The 6,329-nt window shown below is 45.6% G+C and overlaps 1 protein-coding gene and 1 pseudogene across 3 annotated transcripts in view; both read right to left on the reverse strand.

The window, feature by feature from the left end:
* Nucleotides 1–6,329, reverse strand: part of Sil1 (SIL1 nucleotide exchange factor) — a 250,806-nt gene that overhangs the window by 233,739 nt on the left and 10,738 nt on the right. The window lies entirely within an intron of this gene.
* Nucleotides 2,985–3,395, reverse strand: LOC113457103 (annotated as a pseudogene).

A 6,329-nucleotide genomic window follows, 5' to 3' on the forward strand; every position in this document is an offset into this window, starting at 1 on the left:
CATATGTACTTGAGCCCTGTATGACAAGAACATTGCTGTCTGAGTCATCTCAACAGTATTCCTAGCCAGGCAATGGTGGTGCACGCCTTTAATCCCAGCACTCGGGAGGCAGAGGCAGGCGGATCTCTGTGAGTTCGAGACCAGCCTGGTCTACAGAGCTACTTCCAGGACAGGTTCCAAAAACCACAGAGAAACCCTGTCTCGAAAAAACCAAAATAAATAAATAAATAATAAACCTTTTTTAAAAACCAGATGTAGTAGTGCACAACTTGAATCCCAGCACTCAAGAGTTAAAGGATTTCTGTGAGTTCAGGAGCAGCCTGGTCTACAGAGCAAGTTTTGGGCCAGCCAGAGCTATACAATGACATCATGTCCCCCAAATAAAACAAAACCACAATAACCAAATGATCCCCCCCCCGAAATCTTTCCTAGGAACCATTGCTGCTGAGCATTGAGATGATAATCCTGTGGTCCAGAAAACCTCAAAGCAGTGTCTGCTGGGCCCCCATCACTCCTAGGAAAGAACTTGGAGAGTATACAACCCTAGCTGAAGCCTGCGTAGCTCTTTCACCTATTGTGGTGGTTTCAAACAAAATGGCCCCCAAAGCTCCAGAATAGCACAACTAGGAGGTGTGGCCTTGTGGAGTTAAGTGTGGTCTTGTTGGAGGAAGTGTGTCACTGTGGAGGAGGGCTTTGAGGTCTCATATGCTCAAGTAACCCAGTGTCTGAGACCACTTCCTTTTGCCTACAAAATGTAAGACTCTCAGCTACTTCTTCAGCACCACGTCTGGCTGCATGCCACCATGGGGCACCATCATGATGATGGACTTCACCTCTGAAAATGAAAGTCACCCCAATTAACTGTTTTCCTTCATAAGGGTTCCGTGGCTAAGACACCTGTGTAGAAATCCAGCAAACCCATACCTGAGCTGTCATCCAAAAGCATCTCCTACAAAAATAACATTCTCTCATTGTGCTGCAGTCCAAGCAGAGAGAGTACCAACTCCACAGCTGAATCATTGTCTATACAGCATCTCCTCAAGGAGTAGAACCCATTCCTTGTGCTGTAGTTCAAGTTAGTCCCTCCCCCATACTTATTTCAGAATCTACCTCCTATCAAAATCTATGTCAGCTGATTATTAAAATAATAACTATTATTCTATTATAATAAAATTATTGTGCTTTTCTCCTGCTCTTGACAGCTGTTGGCTGATAGGTTTAACTAGTACAGAAGCAATAATTATGCCATGCCTTCTTCTTTCCAACCAAGCCTCTAGTGTGCCTCTTTACACTAAAGCCAACTACAGTAAATGATCAGCCCAAGAATGTTAACGGTGTATCTGAGATCACTCACAATGCTTTTGGTGGTCACAGCACCAGAAACAAGACGCTCAGCTAGGTCCTTAATTGTCAGCGTATCTGCCCACTCTCCCAGGAAGATGAAGGAACTTGAGGAAAACACCAACCAGGAAACAATTTATTGTTGGAAATGCCAATAAAGCTGGAGGCATCATATACTATATGTGGAGGGACAAGCAGTCCCAAACCACAATGTCACACCAACAGTAAGAAAGGAAGAAAAGGATAAAGCATTCTCCACGGGAGCTCTGAAATAAACAGCCCCCAGAGAGCTACTCTGCTTGCTTCGCCATTCACATTCCTCGGCGACTCCCTGCGAAACTGGCAATAGGGGAAGAAGGAAAACAGAGCTCTATCTTCAAACTTCTATTTTGAAACAAAGAATCAGCATCCTGGCCACAGGGCCTTCTTTACAGAGGGCCAGCTGGGGGTGGATGGAGTCTAGAGCCCAAAGCAAAGCAGTAAACCAGGAAGGCTGTCAGCCCACACCCCTGAATTTACCTGTGACACTATTTATGATAAACAAGGTTGGACAAGATATGACTCCATGGCTGCAGAATATGAATATGCCTGGACAACATACCAGTCCTATTAAAGAAAAGGCCACCTACGGCAAGCCTAGCTAAAAACCTAAGAAAACAACCCCACCAGGAGACCAGGCTCGGCCCACTTTGTTCTCTACCCTGTAATACACAGGGCTTTTTTTTTTTTTTAAAGGAGGAGAGGGGGCGGAAGGTTATTTGAATTTAAATTACCAGTGAACACTATAATTTGTGTACAAGGAGAAAAAGGGACATTCAGGAGAGCCAACAGTGTCCCACAGGCTCGTGGGACATGTGTGGCTGAGGCAGTAGTGGCCCTGGGGGCTTTTTCCTTTTGCTTCAGCTCACCGCTTTCATCTCTGGGGAGCAGGCCAGCCAGCAGGCAAAGCCCATGTAACACAAAGAGGCACTGTCCCCTCAGACTAAGGAGAAGATCGCCCTCTCAGGAGGAAATTCATAGACAACCACACAGAATAGGCAAGATTAATCAAAAGTAAGCCATCTAAGGAGGGAGTCAGAAATGTTGCTGAGGACAAAGACCACATCTGTCTTATTTATCACCACCTAGTAGCCAAACAAACTTGACACACAGCGGGTGCTCAGCAAATAACAGTAAATTAAATGATAACTATAAAGGATATTGGGCTGGAACTGACACAGATGAACCAGAATCTGTTACTAGAATCTGTAACAAAAGGACCATGGTTTGCAAAGAACAGGTGAAGAAGAGCTGGAGATGAAAAGTGGGCGTCTCCAACAGCTGGGGTCCTAACAGATGAGATACACTCTTGAAGGACAAGGAGGAGGAGTGAAGAGGAAAAAGGGAAGAGGGGAACCAAGGGTAAAATACATTGATCATGTGCCTACTTACTATTTATATACCTGAAAACTCCAGTGGGGTGCAAATGAGGAAGAGCAAAGCGGTTAAACAACCTTTGAAGTCTCCCAGCTAGCAAATGGTTTGAACCTGGGCACATCCAATCCAACGACCCAAAACCTTGCCACCATTCTTTGTCTTGATTTCCTCCAAAGGCAAGCTGACTTTGATTTTTTTTCCCTAATGTGAGTCTTTATTGGCATCAGCTACTTGAGGGGGATGAAGTGGGAGGAGTGAGTGGCACCAATACCAGGCCATCCATGCCTCACAGGATGTAGGTGATGGAGAACTCACCCAGGTAGTGGCCAGTCATCTCTGCTTTGATTCCCACCTGGTTAAGATCTTGCCGTTTTACACACCCACCACGCTGCCTACCATCCTAGGCAGAACGATCATGTCCTTCAGATGGGTCTTCCCCACCTTGGGTTTCTCCACAGATGGCGCCTCCTTCTTTGCCTTTTTCAGGCGCTTCATTGCTGGCGCCACCACAGGTGCCGCCTTCTAGCAGGTGCTGTACAGCTGCATGAGCGGCTCACAGAGCATGTCCAGCCCTTGATCCAGGTCCACCCTAGGGTAGGTGAACCTAAGACCCGCTTCTTCTGCTCCGCTTCAGCCATCTTGGCAGCTCCTTGGAAAAGGAAGCACTGGCTGAGTCTGCGCAGTTCTGGCTTTGATTACTTACAGAATGTTCTTACCGTTCACATAAATCAGCGTTAGTAACCATGTTCCTGGGGTTTGTTAACTGGAACTATTGCTTCATGTGTTTTTATTCCAAATGTTTACAGAAGCCCTCTGGGACTAAATTCTGGGTGGCCAGCCTCTGCAGAGGCCACAGCTAAGCTATCAGCGGGTACATCTCTACACAACACTTGAGCACAGCACGGCCCCACCTCACAACTGAGGAGAAGCTGAGGACTGGGGAGATAGTTTAGTTGTAAAGTGCCTCCTGCACTTGAAGACCTCAATTTAATCCCAAGTACCCACACAAAAAGCCAGGCCTAGTGGCCTGTGCACTTAATCCCAGAACGGGGGGGGGGGGTAGAAAAAGGCAAGGATAGTGCCAGGCAGTCTAAATTAAGCAGCAAGCCCTGATCCCAGTGAAATACCCTGATTCAAAAAAAAAAAAAAAAACTAAGGTCGCAGTGGGAGGGGAGGGTTGGCGCATCTTTTATCTCAGCGGTTCAAGGCCAGCCTGGTTCACAGAGCCATTCCAAGACAGCTAGGGCTATACAAAAAAAGAGCCCTGTCTTAAAAAAAAAAAAAGTGAGTAGTTTCTGATAACAGCTTAGGTTAACCCCTGGCATCCACTGTACACGCACCTTAACACACATGTACTGGCACACAAACACACACACAAACTGAGAATGACCTCTACAAGCCCCAACAGGAGCCTCCCCAACTCCCAGCTGTGCCAGTAATGCACAGCATCGCCTGTGAAAGCTTTAAATCCTGACTCAAGTAGAACAAACAGAGCTTACTTGGCAAGGATTCCTACTTGGGCCCCAGAAACAAATGAGTCTTCCACCATGATGCACATGTATCCCCAGAGTTTCCAGAGACCTTTACACCCTTGACCTCAGAAGTGGTAGAGTTATCAAGAGCAGGGTGATTTATACCGTATATTTCTCAAGAGAACATCGGTATAGATAACCCGGTGTTTCTGATGGATGTAAATACCCTGCACAAATTCAAGGGCAGCAAACGGTGACTAAAACTCTGAGGGTGGTGATTTTTGCCTTCTGTAAAAGGACTTCCATCATCTAAACTTGGGTTTGTTTTTGAAGTTTAGGAAGCTGATGACTCACCCAGGTGTACAACAGCTGCTGGAGGGACCTATGGGAAGAGGCCACCCAGCAAAGGAAAGCTGTGTATGGAGAGGAGGGTCCCCAAGGAATGTCCTACATGCCGAGCCATATGTTGTCAGGATATTAATCCAAACCCATCTTGCACACTTTACAATGTTTACTCTCTCTGGGTTGTGGAGCATTAAATCAGCATTTCCAAGGACTACATGAGTCCTTCCAATTCTAGTCCTACTTACTTCTTTGCTAAAAAGATTTGTAACCTAGAAACAAAGCCCTCTCCCTAACAGCAGCAATAAGTCACAGCAAAGAATAGGAAACCAGGCTGTCAGTCCCAGCTCCCCTAAAAGACACTACTGCAGCAGAGCCTTAGTCTTACCTCACCTGAGAATAAAGGACTGGACTCCTTAACCCGTTCCTCCCCAGTGCCCAATGAACTGAATTAGGAAGGCTTGAAATAAAAGCAGAAATAATGTAATGGTTCTATTCCTGCCACAGCTGAAACAGCTCTGGGAACACAGAAAAATAAGATGAGCGACCCCAGAGTGAAAAGAGGATGCAGATACGAGGTAAGGGCGCCTGAGCAGCCACAGCACTAGCTGTTGTCCTCCAAGGCTCTACAAACCCTATTTTTTTTTAATATAATAAAATAAAGACACTCTAAGGATCAGATAAAATAGCATATTTGTAAGTCTTTTTTAAAAAATAACGTGTTTGAAAGGCCTTCATAAACAGTAAGATTTATTTTAGGCCTGACTAAAATGGAGGTACAACTGCAGTGGGTACTACATTGCTCTGCCCTTTAGCTGCCACATTTAGGCCATCATTTCACACACTGTGCTTCCTTCATGTGTTTGCTCATGCAGGGCTCTTCGCAGAGTGTTCCCAGGACCTTACACTACACCAGCCTGACCACGACAGTCCAAAAACTGTCAAATGCACCTTAGCAGAGGCTGGCAAAAAAGCAAAACTTACAGACATCTCAGAGACACCATCTTTCAAAACTTGCTTTGGGGGCTGGAGAGATTGCTCAGTGGTTAGAGCACGTATTGCATTTGCAAAGGACCTGAGTTAGGTTCCTAGCACCCACATCAAACAACTTAAAGCTGCCTGTAACTCCAGCTCCAACAGATCAGATGCCTCTGGCCTCTGAGGGCACCTGCACTCATGTGCACATATCACACACAGGGGACAAACATATGCACATGGCTTAATATTTAATATTTTAAGTTGCTTTTCATAACCCAGTAAAATCAGAATACAAGGGTGAGTGGAGCACAGAACCCAAGTGATGTTCTACAAGACCAGCCCTAGAGACTAAGTTACTATCTATAAAAAATTAGAACACTCAACCAGAGCCAGGCTTTCACCAAAACTCCCTCCAAAGCATCCAGGTCATGTCCTCTACTCTTTTTATTCTGCTATGGGAAATCTAAATATATAAATTCTAGTCTCTACCCAAAGATCAGGAACAGGTAGCCTATAGGAAAAACAGACCAAAGAAGGGCTTTGGGAATCCCTAGAGACTGTACAAAAAAAAAATGTCTATTTCTAGCTTTTCTTGTAGTAAGAGATGATGAGGTCATGAGAACCACACTCACCCAAGACGATGACAAGTTACCAAGCAGCTTCCATCATGTACCACTTAAACACTCCAATCTGAGCCGGGCTGTGGTGTGCGCACCTTTAATCCCAGCACTTGGGAGGCAGAGGCAGGCAATATCTCTGTGAGTTCAAGGCCAGCCTGGA

The sequence above is a fragment of the Microtus ochrogaster genome, chromosome 18, assembly GCF_000317375.1.
Source record: "Microtus ochrogaster isolate Prairie Vole_2 chromosome 18, MicOch1.0, whole genome shotgun sequence".
NCBI classification, from domain to species: domain Eukaryota; kingdom Metazoa; phylum Chordata; class Mammalia; order Rodentia; family Cricetidae; genus Microtus; species Microtus ochrogaster.